The following is a 23,877-nucleotide window of genomic DNA, read 5'->3' as shown; positions in this document are numbered from 1 at the left end:
TTGTCAAGCTTTCCCTACTACATTTCAATCTTCAGTGATTATATTTCCAATCATACCTTAAATAAAAGAAGATTATTCAGTTATGGTCTAAGAGAAGGCACGAAGTTTGTAAAGAAAGGTGAGTGAAATCATGTTGTATTTTGGAGAAGGGATATGAGATATCACAGCATATTCTCTTCTTCCCTATCTTTATCCAAGGTCTTGCTTTTCCTTTCAGTGGTTATAGTTCAATTTCAACAACAAGTCACACCAATGCAACACTATATTTCAACAAATATTCCAGTGCCCAGTGTGTTGCAGGCACTGGAACATCACAGACAAGTGAGACACAGCCCATTGCTTAGAAGTAGACAGAACAGCAGAGGAGAGACATAATCTACTTACCATGTTACAAGATGGTCAGTGCTATGTATGCTGATGTGATGGAAACTTTTAAGCTGCTCTTAAAATGAATATGTAGAATAAAATACATGAATTGTGTATAGATGAGAAATTAGAATCCAAAAGGGGTGATTACTTGCAGAGGAAATCTCTGCTTAGAAGATTCTTTGGTCATGGCTGTCTTCGGCCATTGAAGACCAAACTATTCTTGAAATCGGTCCTCCCTCCTGAACATCCCAAGGTGTTTAGATTCTCTTTCAAATTCCAACCTACTACTATCCTTTCTGCCCAGTTCCATCCACCTCACCAGGAGGCTCTTTGAGATATATATACATATACCTAACCTACTCTCCAAGTTCTTTGTCTGTCTCAAGACCCCTTCTCCCTGGCTGTTCCCACCACGGAGCTTCTCCAGTTCTTACAAACTATAATTCCTCACTCTCATCTCTAAACATTCCCCTGGTGGCTGGAATTCACTTTAGAGTCTGGAACTAGAATCAATCACTGATTTAGGGAGCCCAAAGCACTTCCTGCTTTCCACCCACAAACAATAACTGATATTAGCACAAATAAGGCATCAGCATAAGAGATCATGAACTCAAGATTATGAAACCTGGCCAAAAACTAGAAATAAAAGAGGTAGTAAAAAGAGTCAAAGCCTATCAAGACAGGGCAGAAACAAGATTTTAAGTGGAATAGCAAAGTCTGAGTGGGTTTTCAAAGGGTTCTCCAAGGTCAGCAGGGTGATTGCTTCTTTTTCTCCTGATTTGGAGTTTTCGTTGGAGTTCTGTTTTGTTTTGTTTCAAATGCCTCCAATAGCTTCTTCCCACATCTTGATCACCCAAAAGAAAAACTATAGTTTTCTTATCATCCAGATGCCACATTTAGCCACTTCAACCCACACTTAAGGCACCAAGAATTCTGTCTAGAGAACCAAGTGGGGAGAAAAAGTTAAGGGCTCTGGTTGCATCTGGGTTTGATCAGTCCCAACCTTCCAGCGGGCACTTGAAAGGCTTTTTAAGCCTCATGATACTTTGAAGAAATCCTGCCCCTTCAAAGGCGTGTCAGTGAGAACCTTCCCTCAGCGTATTTTCTAGTTTCTCTGTGATCTGAATCTTCCCAGCTGAAACTCTGAGGTGGACCCTCGTGTCTACAGACTTCCTGTCTCAGCCTGAGCCATGGAACACATAGCCTGGGTTCTTTCTGTGGGAGAAGCTGATTCTTTGCTACTTGTCCCAGACTTTTGTGTGGTTATCTCATGCCTTTTTTGAAACTATAAACATCTTTGGGCAAGGAATTTCTACATGTTTTCTAAGCCAGGGTTTAAGAGCAGCTATTATCTAAGGGCAAGTTCTCCAGCTCTACTTCTTGCACAAGATGTAGTGTTTTCGGGACTTCCCTGGCAGTCCAGTGATTAAGACTCCACACTCCCAATGCAGGGCTCACACGGGCTCGATCCCTAGTCGGGGAACTAAGATCCTGTATGCTGCACGGTGTAGCACATCCCCCACCCCAAAAAAAGATGTAGTGTTTTCAAACATCATCCTGTCTATTATCTTAGAATATGCATCTCAACTGAAACCTTTAGTCATTATTCATTGTGATAATATTTCTTGTGTAAACTTGTGTCATGAAAATATTACCTTATGAATATTAAATAATAAATGTGGAAAGACAAAATTATTCAGCATTTTCTCAGAAAATTTGGATAATTTCAGCATATTTAACCTGAAATGCTTATATGAATCCTATGCAGTTCAGACCAAATAGGGACCAGTGTTGGTTCAAAAGTGTATCATCACTTATTTAGGATTCAGTGAATTTCTTCATAGAGACCATATAAATGATGTTTAAATGATGGTACCAATCTTCATTAGCATATTTGATTCCATTTGGCACTAGTTGTACCATTTCCACTGTAGCAAACCTCCAACTATACTCAAGAATCCAGAGCATATCACCTACTTCACCATACCTCCTCCTCGTGATACCCTTCCTTGTCCCACCTCCAGGACTGCACAAAGGGGTAGAAGAAAATTAAATTTTATTTAGCAACTATTAAGTTCTGAGGTAGGGTAGCATTTAAGTCCTACTTAATTTTCTATCAAGAGATTTGAAAATCCAGTCTTTGAAAATCTGATAGGGCCTATAATTATTATATATGTTAATATTGCAATCTTTCCAATTATTGCAGACATAGAACATTCCTCTATGTACCAGGGGATACTGCTTGGTGATAGATGTAGAGATGAAGAAGACAGTATTTCTACTCTCAGTGGAGCTCATAGAAGAGAGAGCAAAGTAAATACCTAACAGGCAATGCCCTTGTAACAATATTGCATTCATCCTGCATCTTCACAAGTAGCATGGGACTCATAACATGTTTGGAGTCAGAACCAGCTGAGCAAGACAGTTTTGCTAAGTATTAACCCTATACCTTTAACACATCATGAAACCTAACTTCCGCCACTGTCTTGAGGTTTCCCCACCTCATGACAGTGGTGGAAGTTAGGTTTCATGGGAGAACACATGAAAACTACAACTTGCCGTGTCCCATGTGAAATAAGAAATTTTAAAAATGCTTGCTCTCTTTTCTTCCTCCTGCCCCCCGATATTTCACACCATATGTGAAATTTTAAACACTTTTTAGAAAGATGAAATTCCAGATTTCTGAACCACAGAGAAAAACAAAAGCTAGGAGCATAATTGCTACTCTGTTGGAGAGCCTGCAGAGTAATCATGTCTTACTGGTACCTTACTTCTTCAACTGTGGACAGTTTTTTTCTGATCCAAAAAGTGGTGGGAACGCGGATCATCTAGACAGGATGGACCTTTCATTATCACTTAACACAGACCACAACTTGCTGTGGAGGGGAGCCCTACATACAAAAGCAGAGGCTGCATTGCTGAAAAAACAAAACAAAAACAAAACAAAACAAAGAACCATATTTCCAAGCTGATCCAGTACCATTACTTAGAAATAACATTCTACTATTTTCCTTTACTTTCTCATTTAGTAAGTGTCCTTTTGTTCAGAGTGACCTGGCAAAGTGTAGTTAACAGAAACTTGCAGTATATTTTAAAAATTCCATTCAGAAGGCTCAGTTGAGGGAGGGAAAAACTGAGAGCCCAAGAGCATTTGAGAAAATGCCAGGGGCTTATTCAGAACTTGCTTATTAAAACTCAAGACCTGGTTAGCAACAAGTTCTTCTCTTTTAGGTGAATAAGGAATGATCTCTAAGGTGCCTTCTAGCTCGAAATTTCTATGATTTAAAGTGAGCAGGGTTTCCTTAAGAGAGCAAGTTTTTTAATGATATGAGCAGTGGATCTGAACCCTTAAGCTCTTCTTCAGAAATTCATTTCAAGGGACTGATTTCTGCTTTCAGTATTCATCAAAGCCCAAGCCTGTACATACTCCGTGGAGGCAAGCTTCTTTAGAGGAGCTTGCCTTTATGCGTTGTGCACTGCCAAAGTAGCATGCATTTTTAACCCAGGTTCACAGTATTGGAGTGAGTCCACAGGAAATGTTTTGAGCTGATCAAAAGTTCTCTAACCCCTTTGACCCAGTCTGTGGTAAGAAATGAAATACAATATTCTATGAATTTTAGTTGTCTATTTAATTAAAATTCTTATATGTCCTCAGTCTAAATTCTTAATCTAGGCTCATCCTTAATTCTTTCCAACACACACCTCTGTGTGACTTGAGACAACCCAATACACAAAAATTACCATGGAGACTGTCTTCTTCGAGATAATCTTCTCCAAGAGGTCCCATTAACAGGAAGAAACTGAGCTAAGAGGGACAAATAAGAGCTAACATGCCTGACATTCATCTAAGGGCCTCAGATAAACTCCTTTAATCTTCATAATTACCCTCAGAGGTAGGGACAGTTAATATCACCATTTTATAGCTGGGAAAATAGAGGCATAATGTTTCCTAACGTTACAAAAATATTAAGGGATAGAGACAGGTTACAAACCCAGGGTGCCCAGCACTGCCTTACAAGGGTTCTATGTACACAGATTTCCTTGGCTTGATCCTCAGAGATTCTGATTCATTTATGGCGGGGCCGGATGGGTTGAGGGAGGAGGCAGTGGATGCTGGTGCTGATGGTGGCTTGGGAAACAGCCACTGCCCCTGCCTCACCCCACAGAGCCAGCTGGAAGGTATCAGCATATTTTCCAAACTCCTCCAATAATTCCAACAGGCAGGTATACTTGAAGACTACTCCTGATAGACTGTTAACTCTAGTTTCTTCAAGGAGTGAGATCAGATGAAAATAAAGGTGGACTGTTCACTGCTTTTTACTACTTGGTGTATTTGATATAAACATGCATTTCATAAAAATAATTTGCTGAATTTAAAGAAAGCAATAAATAAATACCTTTTTCAAGTTGCCACTGTCTTTTACTTATAAATACAGAAATAGCAGTTGATGTCATGCTTCAGCCATGGCAATGGGGTGGAGACAGCAGGTAATGAGGAAAGATCCTTATCACTTTCTGTAAGGAAAAAGCAAAACTTCAAAGAGTCAGTACTGTGAACAGCCAAGAGCAGATTCTCAGCAGACAGAGCATAGTTCCAAGGAGGAAACTTCAGGGGGCTCTGGTACCAGGTAGGACACAAAGATGGAGGAAACTAGGCAGAGAGTTCTGACACCAAAGAACCAGAATCCAGTCCTGATGCCTGGGATTTGGAGACAAGAGAAGGGTTCAGACCTGACAAGATTGGCAAGAAACAAGAGAAAATTTGGTCATGGAGGAACTGCGATCCTAAGCAGAATGTCTGGATATAAAAAGAATGTGGAGAAGTAACACTGAGGCCTGGTTACTGAAAGACCAATTAACTAGACCAAGGTTCTGAAAGGACTAGCAACAAAGCTGACCTGACTATGAGCCCCTGCCTGAGCTTGTTAAATGCCTGGAGCCTTGGCCATGTCCCTACCATGTCCACAGGAACAAAGACAATCAGACTCCTGGCACTGAAGTTCTGCAGGGGCAGTGGGCCAACAAATTTGAACATATATAGTTTCACTTCAGCAATTGTGACACTGTGATTTATAGCTTTTCTTGCTGTGCAACTTCAGTTACGTAGGCCAAAGAAAATAAAATAAAATCAGACGCCATTACAATTAATGAACATATGAGGCCAAAGCACCCCTGTTACAAAATTTCTTATGTAACACAAACTCTTTATCTTGGTCTAGTTTCATGAACTTCAGCAAAAACCAACTCATGTAGTAAAAGTGAATAAATTAATATATAGGAAGAGTAGATGTGGACAGAATAGCATGGATGCAAAATATAAGGGATGTCTATCATATCAAAGCCAAAATTTAGAGCAGAGGACATGGCCCCATTATGTTCATATAACGCTTAAGATATCCTTAAATTTTTTCAATCAGCACAAGAGAGAAAACTTTTGAGAATGAGAAATGGCTCCTAATGCTGACCACTAAGAATTATGTGGATAGACAAGAAACCTACTGTATTGGCAAAATTTTTTCAGCAGCCTAATTCAGACGTATCCTTTGAAAACAGCTTCATCCTTTCAATCTGACCCATTTACTTAGCAGTGATAATGATAGAGCAAATAAAGTTACTGCCCATAAAACTTCAAATTAATGGAGCTCCCTGGAGACAGAAACTACAGTAGTGTCTAACACATAGTAGATATTCAATGAATATTTACTGAATTGAAAAGATGGTGTGTGATGATCTCAATATTGTGTATGACTGGGGCAGATCTGAGATTGAAAGAATAGAAGGAATTTAGGTGATCCTCTAGAATGAATTCTTGATGAAGGCTTTTTGGTCAGTTACTGGAGTAAAATAAGGGTCTTTGGTGGGTTACACTTACTAGAATGATATGTGCTACAGACATTTGCAGTCTTTTAAACATTAGAATTACTTCATACCATATATGGGACTATGTGGACTCATTTCCTTATTAATCTCTAGTGGCATATTTACCTAAAATCCATTTTTATCAAAATTTAATTTATTTGTGTTATATCAGTATAACTCTTCCTGAGATTTTTTTCTATCCCTTTAGTTTTCTATTTTAACAAATTAAATATTTCAAAAATGTCTTTAGTCAACTTGGAGACGTTTCTGTTTTAATTTCTTATTTCTAAAAAGGGTTCAATAACTGACAGCATTTCATACATGCTTGCATGTTCTCAGCTTCTTTGATACTTTTGTCATCCTTTCAAATGTATCCTTTTCAATTTTGTTTATATTCAGAATTTTTTTGCCCAATTTATCTAAGACAACTTTCATTTTATTTACATTTTTGTTGAGTATTTAGTTCTGTGGCTATGCCAGGAGGCTCGACATTGGAGAATTTGAAGTTGCATAACAGAAAAGGCATGAATCACTCCTTTTTGCCTAAAATCTCTAATTAGTTGGCAGGTAAATTCCACTTGAAATAGATGCTCTGGCAAGGAGCTCAAGTTGCTAGACAGTAAAGGAAAGACAGAGAAGAGATATCTAGAGTATTCTGCCTCAGGCTCTCCACTCACCAGGGGTTCCACCCCAGAGAGGGTTTCCATTCAGGTGGGGCTCTTCAATTCTATAGGGAGCCAGAGCCAACTCAGGTCTCTTTTAAAAACTTTAGTCATAGTTTCCCATGACTGCTGTCACAAAGTACCACAAATTTGGTGACCTAAAATGATATTTATTCTCACAATTCTGGATACCAGAAGTCCAAAATGGTTTCACTAGGATGAAACCAAAGTGTTAGTAGGACTGTGTTCTAGAGGAAAATCCATTTCCTTGCCTTTCCCATTTTCTAGAGCTGCATTCCTTGTATTGTGGCTCTTGGTCCCATGTTTCATCTTCAAAACCAGAAGCAAAAATCTTGCTTCTGTGGTTACATTGCCTAAACTTGCAATTGCATTTAAGGGCCACCCAGATAATCCAGGATAGCTTCCCCTCTCAAGATCCTTAATTTAATTCCATCTGAAAAGTCTCTTTTATCATGTAAAGTAATATTCACAGGTAACAGGGATTAGGATCTAGATATCTTTGGGAGTGATTATTCAATCTATTACAGTGTGTTACCATTCTTTCCATTTTTTATCTTTTTTTTACTAAACACATACCTGTATGCTTTTAAACCTTTGTACTTCAGTAAGAGATTTCTGTTATACTTACTTATTCTACTTTTCATTTTCTCACTCTTCCCACTTAGAGTCAAAACCTACTTTGTGCCAGACAAAGCAATAATAAAAGCAGATTAGTATATGACACAGATGTTGACGTGATTAAACCAAAAAAAATTTAAGATAACTATGACTTATGCATAAAGAGCTCTAATATAAAAAGTAGACCACAAGACAGGATAGATGGGTAAGGTAAGCAGACAGAGGGAAACTATTAGAAAGAATCAAAAGGAAACACTACAAATCAAAACACTAGCAGAAATGAAGAATACCTTTGATGGATTCATTCATAGACTGGACATCTAAGGAAAGAATCAGTGAGCTTGAATATAGGGCAGTAAAAATTTCCCAAAGTGAAATTAAAGAAAAACAAGAATTAAAAATAAAATAGAGAAGAACATCCAAGAACTGTGAGACAATATGAAAAGACATAAGTACACATAATTAGCCTACCAGAAGGAAAGAGAGAAAGAATAAAGCAGAAGAAATATTTTAAGTAATAATGACCAAGAACTTTTCAAAATTAATGATAGACACCAAATCACAGATCCAGAAACTCAAAGAATACCAAGCAGGATTAAAAAACAAACAAAAAACTTAAACCCAAGCATATCATGTTCATACTGCAGAAAATCAAAGACCAAGAAAGAATCTTGAAAGAAAGCAAGAAGCCAGAGGGAGAAAAAACACATTAGCTCTAGAAGAACAAGAACGAGTATGAGAATGAAATATGTAAAGTACTGAACAAAAATCACTAACCTAGAATTCTATTTACAGTAAAATTATCTTTAAAAAAATGAAAAGAAGTAAAGACTTCCTAAGAAGTTCTCAGACAAACAAAACATGGAACTCATCACCATCAGACCTACTGACAGAAGGAAAAGAACGTTGGTCAGAAATGTGGATCTACATTAAGAAGGCAGAGTATCAAAGAAGGAATAAATGAAGGCATGATGGTCAGTTTTATGCATCAAGTTGGCTGAGCTACAGTCTTCAGTTGTTCAGTCAAACACTAATCTAGGTGTTGCTGTGATAGTATCTTGTAGATGTGATGAAAGTACCTAATAAGTTTACTTTAAGTAAGGGAAATTATCCTAGATAATCTGAATGGGCTGACTCAATCAGTTCAAAGTTCTTAAGAGGACAGCTTAAGTTTTCCTGAAAAAAGAAATTGCTTGTGTGGACAGTGGCTTCAGCCTCAGAAGCCCCAGAGTTCCAGCCTACCCTTCCTGACAGCCTGCTCTGTGGAATTTGGACTTGCCTAGCAAGCCCTCAAAATTGCCTAAGCCAATTCCTTGCAATAAATCTCAATATATTTCTCCTACTGGTTCCGTTTCTTTGATTGAATCTCGACAGATATAGAGTTAAAATATTTAAAATTTTTTTCTCATTATTAACTTATTTAAAAAATAACAGTTTGTTAAACAATATAGTAACACTGTATCGGGTGATTATAGCATATAGATAAGTCAAATGAATCATAGCAATATCATGAGGGATGGAAGGGAGGAATTGAGAATATTATGCCATAAGTTACCTGCACTATATGTGATGTGGTAGAGAGTTATTCAAAACTAGACTGAGATTGGTTTAAAATGTATATTTTAAACTCTAGGACAACCACTAAACATTTTTAAGGAAATATAATTGATACATTAAGAGAGAAGATAACTTGGAATCTTATGAAATGGTCAATTAAAGAGGGAGAAATACAAAAAAACGAAAGAAAACAGTTACAAGTATTGTAGATATTTTCCAATTATATCAGAGGGTGTTATATGCATGAAGCATGGAGGAGTTTTAGGGTGGTGAATCTATTTTTTATGATATTGTAATGGTAGCTAAATGATATTATACATTTGTCAAAATCCATAATGCTTTTCAGCACAAAGAGTAAACGTTATGCAAATTTTTAAAAATTTAGAAGGTCAGGGAATACCATGATGGAATATAGTATGTGACAAAAGAATCTAACTGTATTACAAATATGTGAAACAACCTCACTGAAGGGAATGGAAGAAAAAGTGCTGATCTAAGTAACTTTGGAAATGAGTGGAGACTGTAAGACTAAAGGCAAAAGAAATTATATATAAGCACTATACTCTAGTTGACAAGTTATTTCCCATGGGAGTTCTGGTTAACAATTCTGAAACCACTGTACAAGTATACTGGAAGTTAACAAATAAGTGGATGGTGGATGGTTGGAACCATCTCTCACTGTTGGAGTAGGAGCTTACAGACAAGCAAGGGGGGGAGGTGGGAGGCTAGAATTATCTACCTGGTAATGGATTAGAGTTGGAGTTATATATCCATCCATAAAAATTGATGTTTAGCTTAATATAGATACAGATGGATATATTATGGAAATATTTACAGATATATGTATATGCACAGACTAGTGTACACACATATATTTCCTTGCTCTGTCAACTGAAAGGTCCAAAAAGCAACTACACCCCAGTAGCAGCAAGCACACCTCACACCCAAGTTGTGGTTTCTAATACCCATTCTCCAATAAAAGAAACTGGGATTCCTTGGAGAAAAGGTCAATTCTAGAACTGGAGCACAAAATACACAAAATGAGCTTGGAGCATCTTGTAGTTCCAGAAAGTAAGGAAGTGGGGTTTTTTGTTTTGTTTTGTTTTGTTTAAAAAAAAAGGTAAAAACACAATGATGGGTATATGTAAAAGGGACCCTGAAGCCAACTGAAGGAGCTTGGAATAGCCAAAGATGCAACAATTTGAGCAACAAAATAAATGAAGTAGTATTGGATTATAACCCAGAGTATAAAATAAATACCTGAATTCATACTGGTATAAATAAATAATTGAATAATAAATAAATGAGGGATAAAATACAAATCTGTGCAGAAGAATTCCAAATAAGAATTCCACATTTATGTAGATACACTTCTCTCAAGGAGGTGGAATATAACTCTCCTTAAATATGGGATACACATAGTGACTTCCTTCCAGAGAGTAGAGTGTGGAAGCTCTAGGAAAAAGAGTAACTTTACCATGGAGAAACCTGACAAACTCTATGTCCCCCAGATGATCGACTAATATCAGCAAGGAGAAATCATGTTGATAGGATATACCTTTGATATGATACGATGAGAATGATTATTTATTTCTGTGGTCTTCCTCCACTTCTTTCCTCTGATCATGAGGAAAAGATCAGACCCAATTGAGAGATATTCTGCAAAATACCTGAACAGCACTCCTCAGAACTTTCAAGGACATCAAAAACAAGGAAAGTATGAGGAACTGTCATAGCAAAGAGGAAAATAGGAGACATGATAACTAAATGTAGTGCGGTGTCCTGGATGAGATCCTGGAACACAAAAGGACATCCAGTAAAAAACAAGGAAATCTGAACAAAGGATGGACCTTAGTATAAAATGTGTAAGTGTATATATATATATATATATATATATATATATATGTATATATAATATTTATAATGCATATGTAATATTTATATATGTGTATGTATATATATTCATGTATATTTAATTGGAATTTCAATTTGAATGTCAGCTGTGAGTAAAATTGATTATCATTTCATATGTTTAATTCTTTTTTATGAGGACAGGTTTTACTTGAAAATTGGTTCTTTGTGAAAGGAAGGGAGGAAGGAAAGAAGGGAGGAAGGGAAAGAGGGAGAGAGGGAGAGAAGGAGGGAAGGAGGGAGGAAACAAGACATAGGATAAGTAACATTGAAACAAAAAGTGGATTTCTCATTTTAACTTTTTTTTTTTTTTTTTTGGCTGCACCATGCAACATGTGGGATCTTAGTTCCCCGACCAGGGATCGAACCTGCGTCCCCTGCATTGGAAGCACAGAGTCTTAACCACTGGACCACCAGGGAAGTCCCTCATTTTAACATTTTTAATTCATTTTATTTATATTACTCCTAACTTTGATTTTATTTTTTTATTAATTTTTTTAATTTTATTTTTTGAAAATTTTTATTGGAGTATACTTGATTTACAATTTAACTTTGATTTTAAATTTTACTTTAGTTTTAAATTTTTTTCTTTTCTTTTACTTTTATTCTTAATCTTTATAGTTTTAATTTATATTAATATTTTAATTGTTAATTTTCAATCACTTCACTTTTTAAATAACCATTTTAACCTTTTATCCTCCTCTTGGAACTCTATTTCAATTTCCTCTTTTTGTATACAAACTTCATGTGTTGACTTTGTTTATGAAGAAGGATGTCCTGACTACAGTGGGAAAAGCCAGCAAGCAGGAGAGGGGGAAAATTACTCTGCTGCCTGTACTGAAACCTGCTGCTGCATAATAATCACTCCAGAGTGTAGTGGCTTAAAACCACAATAGTCATTTATTATTGCTCATGATTTCTGTGTGCCAGAATTCATACAGGGCACCGTGGGGGAACTGGGGTCTACTCCATTAGGTCTGGGGCCTCAGCTAGAAGACTGAAGGCTGGCACCTGGAATCATCTGAAGGCTTGTTTACTCACAAGTCTGGCATTAGATTCCAGCTGTCAGCTGAGACTTGAGCTAGGGCTATTGGATGGAGACGCATACACACAGCCTCACCATGTGGCCTGGGCTTCCACACAACATGGTGGCTCTGTTCTAAAAGTGAGCAAGCTGAAAGAGAGAGAAAAAGAGAGCAAAGTGGAATCATACTGCCTAATTATATCACAGACTTGAAAGTCACGCAGAATCACTTCTGCCACATTCTGTTGGTCAAGGCAGTTGCAAACACACATCTAGTTTTAATGGACAAAAAGTATTGTCAATGTCATATTCTCTGAAGAGCATATGGGATGGGATACATATTGGTGCAGCGGTATTCAGAAAATGCAATTGCTGGTGTGCCAGGTGCATCTGAAACAATCCTTCAAGTTCTGCCTAAATGAACTTCATGCCTTCCCAGTTTGGCTATAAAAATAAATAAATAAATGCATGAATGAGTGAATGAATTAATGACTTCACCTGGTTAACTTAAAATGATTCAGAACAATACTTTTCTCTGCCCTCCATTTGGTGCATTGAAGATTGTTTCTCCTAGATATTGTCAAAAACTTACACTTTCTACAAATACTTCAGAGTGCCTACCATGTCTAAGTCATTGTGCTAGTATCTGGAGAAATAATGGTAACATTACAGAATCCCTGTAGCAATGGCTACAATTTTTTGGACAACACAGAAAGTCAACCAGAAATTATAATTCAATGTGTTTTGTATGATGACAGTTGTTAACTACAAGATTCTATGGAAGTACATGGGATAGACTCACTACCTAGGCCTGGGAATCAGCAACAACTTCCCAAGGGAAGAGACATCTGACCCAGAAAGGATGAATGAGTAGCAGTTAGCCAGGAAATAAGTATCCAAGATGGAGGAAGGGGAGGAAGCAGAATTATTCAAAACAGAGAGAAGAGCAGGTTCACAGTTTCAGAGGTAAGAAAGAGGAATGCAGAGTCATAAAAGAGTAAATAGTTCATTACGGATAGAAAGATCGTTTTGAAAACAGGCATGGAAATAGTCAAGGCTAAATTGTTAAGTGAGAGTTAGATCAAGAAAGGTATTGTAAGTCATGCTAAAGAGATTAAATGTATCCCATCACTCAGACCTTTCGATCTCAAGCTGCTCTACCCAGGGCTTCAGAAGGCCTATGCAGAGCATCTGGGTCTACACTCTTCAGCACAAAGACTCCTTCAGGCTCTACTCTACCCCCTACTCTACCCTTATATGCCATCTATCTATATGTGCTAGGTATACAGGTTTAGTATGCCTAAACCTGTGCCTCGTATATCTTATTGTACATAAGGATGCAATAAATATTTGTTGAACGAATAAACTTCTTTCATCTTATCTTTTCCCTATGGCTTCATACTTGGACAGCTCCAACTCCCTCCACTCCTGACTATTCCTTTTGGATGAAAACACCACTGGAAAGTCTTGCTATCAGTCAATTTCCACCTTGGATGCTGCCTTTTGACTCATTCTCAACTCCATTAACTGTGGCCTGAAAACAAAATCTGTCCTCCTGCACTTCCCAGCCACTGCTCCAAACCAGGCTCGCAACCAGAGCTACTGCTGCCCTGAAAGTTTGTCAGACACTTAAAAAGAAGGGTGCTTTTGAAAATTCATGGTCTCCAACATCTTCAAAATTTGTCAGAAGTCATGGCCATAGACCCAGGAGTTGATTATACCCAGGGAATAATAGAGCTCATGCAAAAATTGCTGATCTACCTTGGTAATGAGCCAAGCGGTGCTGGACCTCTTGATGTACATGCATACAAGATGGCACAATAGAAGGGCTATGGCCACAGATCTGGGATTATTACATCAGCCTCATCCTAGAGACTCATCTATGGTTTGGTTCTAAACTAAAGATCTATCTTCTTTATCAGCAGTATTATTGAAAATATTATGGATACCCCATTTACTACCACCTAGCTCTGTTCCTGTTTCATTCATCAAACTTTCTGGAATTAGAGCATTCCACAACAGCAGGGAATCTCAAACTTTAGAGTTTCCTTTGGCAGTTTAAACAAATGATTCAATGAGATCATAGAAGTAAGGATCTCCAACATATTGCCTGGTTAGATTTTGATAGATTGCCTGGTTATTGCCTGGTTAGATTTCTAGCCACTAGAACTAGCAAAGGGAAAAAACCTGAGAAAATATTTATTTTTGTTTGGAATATGGTCAATCACATTGTGTAAGTTAAGATCTTGATTTTTACCTGGGAATTCCTTTCTGGCAGCAATGTAAAAGAAGACCACCTGCTCCAAAATGGGTTGAGTTTTCACCTCTGTATGTCTAGGCCAGGTTATTTTCCCTCCTATAAATGACCTTAACTCTTAACTAACATTCTTAAGCTGGATAAAACATCCGCTGACAGTTCTATGTCTTCAGAATTGTTCAAGGCCACTCTGCATGGCAGGCACACATATGTATCCTGTGACTCGTTAATTATTAATTCTGGAGATATGGAGGTATCTGGGGCAGCCCTTATCTCCTACAAATTTGAAGATGCAAAGTTGTTTAATTTCAGTCACAGACATCCCTGAAATTGCCAGTCGGCTTCACCCTTGGCCTTCAGAAAGCTGAATAGCCAAATGCATATTTCAACATCACTTGCAGCATCGATAAACTTGCAGCTAATCAATTTTCATAAGAATGCTTAGTTATTATCATAACTACTCAGCCTAATAACATCTAATAAATGCTTGTTCTCATTCTTTATAGCCTTCATTATATCTGGATCAGAGATGATTTTCATGGATGTTGTACATTATTTTAAAGATTTTCCTGTTTTGAAAATCTTCGGGTGGCACAACTGATCTTCTGTTCTTAATATTCCTCACAAATGTGAAGGATTTTTTTCTTGAAAGATTTAAGCCCTAAATGGAAATAAATAAGTAAAAATTAAATGCAATTTTTACAAGTCATTTTGTTGACATTTATGAATGTTAATACCCCAAATGATTCTATAATGTTTAAAATTATATTATCTACTCCCTCTTACTCTGTCTTGCATTATTTAAACTTCTAGAACCATATATCTAAAAGTATACTATCCTTCCTAAAGTTTCCGAGTTAAGGCACTTGTAATATTTTAGTAACTGCCAATCTGTTTCCTTACTCAATTATTTAAAAGTTTTCATCACTGTTTTTGTATAAAACTAATGACTTTGCTAATCATCTTTTATTACTGTACATTTGATTTCAGACATTGATAGAATTTCAACATGTAAAACACATAAAGATATTATTTGGCTCCAAGATATATCAAACATTCATACCTCTACTTGAAAGTGAAGTCAAATATTAACAATGACTCCAAAAACATGCCTTGCTCATATCACTAATTTGTTATGGTTGATAAGACATGATAGAATCTACTTTGTTCAAAGTGCAAATCACAGGATGCCAGAAATGAAGTAAACCTTCAGCTATTTGGTTTTCCAAGGGCTAAGATGCAGGCCTAAGAGCAGAGCTGAGCCAAAAACAGTGGTCCAAGGTGCCCTTTGCTGCACTAGGAGTTCTGATGGTAATCCTAGAATTCCCTAGGACCCAGTCAGCAGTGTCACAAGACATACAAGTTGAAAACTGCAGCTTTGGGGTTGGTTAGATACTTTTTCTCAAAGTTTTCGCCTCATATTCTAGTTCTCATTCAACCCTGGATTTAGGCTTTGACAAATATATAAAATATTATTCATATGAAAGGTAATTCCTCATAGTAGCTACTTTCTGCATTTTCCACATTTGTAAACATGCTGACTTTCCCCTCATTTTTTTAATACATAAAATGTGCATGCTAAAGCTGTAGATAAGGGAAAATACTTCCGTGATAGTCTCAGATTTCCAATTGTCAGTATCTTATAATGTCACTGTCCTGAAAATTTGTCTCCACTTTTAGGAATTGGCTGGTCTCAGAAAAATAATCGGGTCAGCAAAGTTTATCCTTATAGCTACTTGTGCCCACTAGATACTCCCTTCTTCCTCCAGAGGACTGCCGTTCCAGACATCTGGGCCTCCACCCTTTCACCAACTCTCTCCCAGCCTTTTCGCCGCAACTCTTTTATCCTTGTTCGTATTCCCAAAGCCATGACCTGCTTCCAGGTAACAAGGAAGAAAAGAAAGGGCAGGGGGATATGTTCTGAATGTCACCCCACTTTTTGGACATATTTGTATTTTATTGAGGTTCTTTAAAGAAAAGATTTATCCCAAAGAAGTTATTACAATTGAGGCAATTTTAGGCATTCCAGCATTATGTTATTGAGAGTAACAGTTGATGATGGAGAGAAATATTTTTGAACAAGAGAGCTTTTCTGCATCTCACAAATTACACTGCAGACCTTGATATTAGCCTTTCAATCGCAGAAGGTCAGGTATGACCTCTTCAACATCCCCAGCCTTGCTGGGGCCCCTTATCCACATTTTCATAGCATCCTGGACTTGTCCCAATCAGTGTACATGCTATGCAGATTCCATTCTTCTATTCGTATGTTGGTTTCCCCCACGTCATATTGGCCATGAGTAACAACCAGTAGATGATGGAGTTAGGATTTGAACCTGGGCCTCTCTGATATCAGAGCCTATGTTCTTGTGATTTTTATGTTGCGGCTTCTTATCTGAAAATGTATACCAAAAGTGTGTCAAACCATTTATTTGGAATCACTACTCATGAAATAACAAATCCTATTACTTCGTATTCAAGTGCCGTTCTTTTAGGTGAATTATTTCTGTCATTCTTTTGGTTTGCTTAGGTCCAATTTCTTAAAATTTATTTAAATAACTGTTAATGTGCTTCTCTCTGTATATATACTCTGAAGTTTGGGAAGCCATAAATATTAAGGAGAAATATATACCATATAAAAATAGCATCCTGAGCAAAATGGTCGAATATATTCCTCATACATATCCCCCCTCAACAACAATAATTTGGCATACCTGCATGGACAAAAGTGCCTTTGTGGGAGCTTTGGGATCCAGGTAGAAGACAGTGAAAGTGCAGTCTAAGACCAAGGAGAGCTGTTTTGAGAAGACAGGCTTGTTATCTGGTAGCTGACTTGCCAACTCTGGTCTTAGCTGCAGAAATGGAAACAGCTCCATAACCCTGAGGACTTGGCTACAGCCCCATTTGGCTTTGTATCTTCACCGGCACTATACACCAAGGGACCCAGGAGACGCCCCACCCAACTCCGTCCTGGCTGTGGACTTTGGAGTGGCCCGTGAACTGGCTCCAGCCCTTCTCAGTCATTATTGGTGGTTTCACAAAATTGGCCCCCATACACTGAGGGCAAGGAGAGACAGAAGTAAGAGGCAGCCCACTCCAGATTGGTAGACGGCAGGTTTAATAAACAAGGGAACTTATATATGAAGCTTGTCTTAGGCAGCCACAAGAGGAGTAGATCTCCCCACCCTCCCACAGAACATACATTCCAAGGACAGGGTAGGGGAGAAGAGCCTCAGATTGCCCTGGTCCAGCTCATGGGTCAGCCAGTGGTCACAACCTCTTGATGATCTCCTCCAACAGTCATCAAAAAGACAAGAGCTAATAAGTGTTGGCCAGGATGTGGAAAAAAGGGAACCTTAGTGTACAGTTGGTGGTACAGCTATGATGGAAAACAGTATGGAGGTTCCTTTTAAAAACTAAACATAGAACTACCATATGATCCAGCAATCCCATTTCTGGGTATATATCTGAAGGAAATGAAATCAGGATCTCAAAAAGACATCTGCAACCCCATGTTCATTGCAGTACTGTTCACAATGACCAAGACATGGAAACAAACCAAGTGTCCATCAACGGATAGATAGATAAAGAAAATGCTTATATATATATATATATATATATATATATATATATATATATATATATATATATATATATATAATATATGTATACATATATTATATAATATATATATAATATAATATATAATATTATTTAGCCATAAAAAAAGAAGGAAATCCTGCCTTTCGCAACAACATGGCTGGACCTTGAGGACATTATGCTAAGTGAAACAAGTCAGATAAAGACAAATACTGTCTGATTACATTTACATGTGGACTCCTAAAAAAAAAAAAAAAGCCAAACTCATAGAAACAGAGAAGAATGGTGGTTGCCAGGGGCTGGGAGGTGGGGGGAATAGGAATTTGTTGGTCAAAGGGTGCAAATTTCCACTTATAAGATGAATAAACTCTGGGGATCTAGTATTCAGCATGTTGACTACAGTTAACATTACTGTATTACATACTTGAAAGTTGCTAAGAGAGTAGATCTTAAATGTTCTTACCACACACCAAAAAAATATTGTAATGATATGAGGTGATGGATGTGTTAACTAACCTTATTGTGGTACCATTCATTTTGCAATATACACACGTATCAAATCATCACACTGTACACCTTACATGTACATGATGTTATGTGTCAATTATATCTCGATAAAGTTGAAAAAAATTCAATTAAAGAAATGTTTTCTATATAGTCTTGGCATGCAGTAGGAGCTCAATGAATGTGGAAGGGTTTCTAGATGAGAGGCAGCAGGTTGTGCCCAAAAGAGCACTGAACTCTGCCGGTAACTTAGATGAGTCACTTTTCTTCTATGAGTTTCAGCTCGTCTTCTCCAAAATAAGGGGATGGGTGCTATTATTAAGAAAGCCTAGTGTTGAATAATTCGCTGCTGGCCCTGCAACTCCAAATCAAGCACACTTATAATGTTTTTCCCCAGAAAGGGACATATTTCTACGGAATAATCCAATTCTAGAACTACAAGAAGAGAAAAATATTCTACTTACTCAACATATCAGTTTATATAAAAATAGAAGAGCCCAAGAAAACACTAAAACCTAATAAAGTGTTTTAAATGCCTAAGTGAAAATAATATGTATATGTAAAAACCCCGAGAGCAAAGAATAAACTTTCTTTGATATTTGGCAACCCCAGAAAGGGGTGATAGATTATGCATTGGCTTGTTTGGAATTCTATTTATATCCAATTCAATGCTATAAGATTTAGAACATCACAAAAATGCTTCAGCTCCTAGGGAAGAAAAAAGAGAGAAGAGATAATAAAGTTAATCCTTGGATTAAATGAAAAAAAAAATTAAAGGAAGATTAAACACATCTCAGAAAAAGACAAAAAGAGATACCTTCCAAGGATAAAAGGGAGTGTATCATGCAGGTAAATGCAAGCTTAATAAAAAGAAAGATAAATTTATAGATTTGCCGTATGGCTGAAGCATACACCAGGGCTTCACTCTGTAGATTTAAATACATAATTGCTTCAGAGTCCTACGTACTGAATTCAAACCTATAATTGTTTAAGTCCCTATTGTAAGCAAAGTTTTGCAAACTCTCAAATATGTTCAGGAAAAAAATACTACACTCAGCTGTGGCTAGAAGAACAATCGGAAGACATTCAATAGCATTTGTTAAGCTCTAAGAGAATATTCAGCTATCGTTTATTCCAATTTAGACCAGCATCCAATTAAACCCAAATCTTGCACAGATCTTCATTTGAGTATTAAAACCTGTTTTTATTAAAAACTTTAAAAAGCATTCATTTGAGTTTTCTTAAGTATTCCCAGCTGGTTGCATTATCTGTACTGAATTTATAATTCAGAGTAGCAGTACCAGGTGGTCCCATAGGCTTAATGAGGATTTGATTATAAGTGCAGGGGGAAAAACTGCAATGGAAATATTTTTAGGACACCTATATTTCTAACTTGTCTCAATATGCTACCTTTTAGCTAAAGCTTCATCTTTATCCCTAACAGAGACGTGGCAGAAATAGCAGGGCTTATCAACATCAACTGGACAAATTCCAACTGTGTTGGAATTTTACTTGGGGCCCACTTTCCCAGACCATATCCTATGTAACTAGAGACTCTGGAATAAACAGAGGCAGGTTACCTCCAAACGGTTCCAGATGGGTTGCTATGCCATGGAGCAATGTTTGGGAGATAATTTTAAAGGAAGAGAGGCTGTAAAAGGAAAGAGGAAGAAATTCTTTTGCAGCTGATATTTGGGGAAGGAGAGCTATTGTAATCAAATATGACATATGTCTAATAAACTGCTATTTTGCCAAAGTGACTAGTTACCCTAGAGAAAATCATCTCTGAGTTTAGGTATGAAGGTTCAATGGGGGAGAAGGAGGGAGTGAAAATTACTTTGAAAAAAAGCAGGAAAATAATTTGGAACTCTGTGGTTGATGTGGAATAAAAGAGAGGCAGAAAAATAGAGGCTTTTCACTATATGAGTGAAAGTTCTGAAAATTAACGGAAATCATGAGGCAAGCTCTAAACTCTCAAAACCATGTATTTTAGCAAGGCTTTAGAAAACAATATTTAGACATCAGTAGCATAAGAGGCTTTATTTCATATCTGGGTTACATACGAAAATAATCAATGGGGCATATAGGGGTCTAAATATGGAGACTGAAATTGCTGATACTGAACAGCAATTACAGTTAATTACAGGAAATGCTCTTCGGTCTAGAAGAAACCTCTAAAGTCATTTAGCCCATTCCTCTGATTGCAGCCTGGACACATTCACACCATCACAAGCGAACAGCATTCCTCACACCCTTCCTCCTCTAAAAGGAATCCACTGGCTCCTCCAGCTACATCTCCCAGTTTTCACATTTCAGGGCAGTGTTCACCGAGGATTTGCGTAACTAAATGACCACCTAGTGCTTACAGATTTACCTACCATATAAAATCAAGAGAACTTGTCGGGTTTCATGAATTAATCCATTTTCCTAAGAAATACTTTAATAATTTAGCAATAAGATTAATAGTAGAAAATGTTGCTGAAACTACAGCTAATATGTTTCCCAGAAGGAATTAGCAATTGCATCAAGACTTTCAAATACCTTTTCTCTTACTTTAAGTATGATTTCAAATTTAGTTTCTCCTAGAGTGAAAAAAATATTTTATGAAAATGTACTGGCTGAAAATTAATTTTTCAGAATTGTTTACAGTTAATTGGGATAGAATCACTGTCAATTAAAATAGGTTGCCATGCCTTACTAGACCAAAACAGCTGAGAGGCTACACAAGAAATTCAGCACATCATTAAAATTTAGTGACACTCAGGGTTGGAAGTGGCCTTAACAAATGAGGAGACAAGGCCAGAATGGGTGACTAAAATGTATTTCAAACAATATAATTCAGCCATCACTGTTAGTTCATTCTTTGTTAATCTTTAATTTATATTTTCTCTGGTGGAGTGACTAAAATGAAGGCAGGTTTAAAAAAAGGAGAGAATATAAAGGAACTAGATAATCCATGAATTCAATACACATCTGTTGAATAATGTAACATTTACCACAATAGAAATAGCCTACTTTTGGTTTTAAAAATGCTTTTTTTTTTCAATCAAAAGTAGAGGCACCAGTGCTACAACTGAAACAGTACACTTTTTTTAGCCCCCAAACTTCTCTCTTTCATTCACCAAAAGACATTATAAACTTTGTTTTTTGTTTACAAATGGCATTCATAAAAATATATGTTATACTATATTTAAACAATGGTCTATTTAAAATAATAGTTGGAAAGAAACATTTTTATTCTTAAACTTTTATTACATATTACTTCTAAGTGTCATATTCTGATAGAATGCCAATATATATTTTTATGTCAATATTTTTCTTCCTGTGAATGTGTGCAGGCTACACATCATGGAATAAAGATATTTATTACCTATAAAAACCTTTGCAGCGGGCTTCCCTGGTGGCGCAGTGGTTGAGAATCTTCTTGCCAATGCAGGGGATACGGGTTCGAGCCCTGGTCCGGGAAGATCCCACATGCCGCGGAGCAGCTAGGCCCGTGAGCCACAACTACTGAGCCTGTGCGTCTGGAGCCTGTGCTCCACCACAAGAGAGGCCGCGACAGTGAGAGGCCCGCGCACCGCGATGAAGAGTGGCCCCCGCTCGCCGCAACTAGAGAAAGCCCTCGCACAGAAATGAAAACTCAACACAGCCATGAATAAATAAATAAATAAATACATTTACAAAGCTCAGCTCCCTAGCTCTTCTGGGGGCAAATGCTTTTAAAAAAAACAAACAAACAAACAAAAAACCTTTGCAGCAACTGTCCATGCAGATGACATTGTTGACTTTGGTTGTAATCAAAGCATTGAAAAAACCAAAACAATTTTGGAATAAGAAAGAGTTCAAGGTGCAAATAGAAAAAAAACAATTAGCCTACTTTTCAAATGAGACTAAACAGGTAAATGCTGGTCCATTGCCACATCTTTATCCATCCGGGTTTAGGTTCTATTCTTTGGCTCAATACTTTGGGTCTTTTATGGAGGAATCCTCCCAACTAAGCCTGTGAATGGAAGAGGACCCACACAGGTGTTTCCACTGGAATCCCCAGAGCACCAGTCACAAATGGAAGCCATAAGAAAACATAACACTGTACAATGTAATTCACTTAGAAAGTTTAGATTAAAGTAACATAATTTAATAAAAATAAATTTATTTATGACAAAAGTGATTGGTCTCAGATGTCTTAAACTACTCAATTAAGGTAGATTTTGTTGATCCTGCTGCTGTTATCTTATCCTGAACTGCATATATTAGGTGACTGAGCCATTTCCAATTGAATGTTCTCCTCTCTCCTGGAAAACCCCTGCTTGGAAGTTGGTAATTCTGTTTGCTTCTGCTGAATGTTTTCTGTTTCTTTTTCGCTTCTTTCGGTCTGATTGGATTTTGGCTTTGTTTACATCTATCTTTGACTTACTTTATAATATTTGGGTTTTCAGATATGTTAATGGCTTCATGTTTTTAAAATGCAGTCTAATTTGTGAGACATTCTATGAAGTATCCACAAAAAGTCAATAAGAGGGAATTAAGTACCCAACTGCCTTTTTTATTTCCTAGGAGAATGGGTTTACTTAGATATAAATAAATGCCCTCTAAGACTGACCCAGGCAGAGATTAATCGCTTTGTCCAGAGCTAAATCACTGGCAAGGAAAGACTCAAACTCAAGATTTTTAATCTTGCCTTAGTTCAGGGGAGTATTTATAATCAACAAACAGTTTCTGAATCCTAAAATCCTACACATTAGAATACATAGGAGATAAATCTGTCTACAAAAAATTAATAGTTAATCTAAGAAAGAAATAGAGAATTTTATTTGAGCCAACTTGAGGACTGTAATCTGGGAGTTAGTCTTTCAGAAAGTTCTACAGACTGTTCCAAAGAGGTGAGGGGGGAGGCCAGTATATATGTGATTTTGACAAAGCAGTATGTGTAATCAAGCACACAGCTTGGTAGAAGGTTACTGCTATTCATGAGGACAGATATCTTAGTTAATGGTTTTAGTACTTTTCTAAGTATGGGAAGATGCAAGAAGCTGGGTTCATGAAATTTTCTCCTGAAAATATCTAACTATCTATCTGAGCGCCAGTTCTGCGAGTTTTCCCAAAGCACAAAGTGCCTTATCCTGATCTTCACCCTGAATTCCTTTCAGGGTATATTGTAGGTCAGTGAGTGCAGTGGCTAATGACTTGATTCTTAGAGAACCGAATGATGGGCAACACTCTTTATTTTACAATCCCCTCCCTATCAGTATTAATTTCAATGAAGGTTTGGGAGGCATCTCATGACCAGTTTGTCACAATGTGTTAGTAACACATCCCCAGGTCAGGCAAAGATTTCGTTGGTAGGCCACTCAATGTGCTATTACTGGACCAGGCCCTGTTAACAGTAATCAAAAGCCTCTGGACTGCCTGTCTTACTTGCCTGCGCTGGTCCAAGAAATGGTTCCCTCTTGTTGCTTTTTCCCATATCTAGAGTTACACTATTACAATCATTGATC

At 37.2% G+C, this 23,877-nt stretch overlaps 1 long non-coding RNA gene across 1 annotated transcript in view; it reads right to left on the bottom strand.

Annotated features, from left to right (window-relative positions):
- Window positions 1-1,903: 1,903 nt before the first annotated feature.
- LOC309647481 overlaps window positions 1,904-23,877 on the bottom strand; it is a 214,518-nt gene continuing 192,544 nt past the window's right edge. Inside the window, exons 9-10 of the long non-coding RNA XR_014256068.1 lie at window positions 12,118-17,130; window positions 1,904-4,884 (exon numbers count right to left, since the gene is read on the bottom strand). This is a non-coding gene — a long non-coding RNA (uncharacterized lncRNA). The remainder of the gene's footprint in view (window positions 4,885-12,117; window positions 17,131-23,877) is intronic.

Source organism: Balaenoptera physalus (assembly GCF_965194825.1).
Source record: "Balaenoptera physalus genome assembly, chromosome: 18".
Taxonomy (NCBI): domain Eukaryota; kingdom Metazoa; phylum Chordata; class Mammalia; order Artiodactyla; family Balaenopteridae; genus Balaenoptera; species Balaenoptera physalus.
Note: the sequence above shows the minus strand (reverse complement) of the source record. Positions and strands in the feature narration are given on the sequence as shown.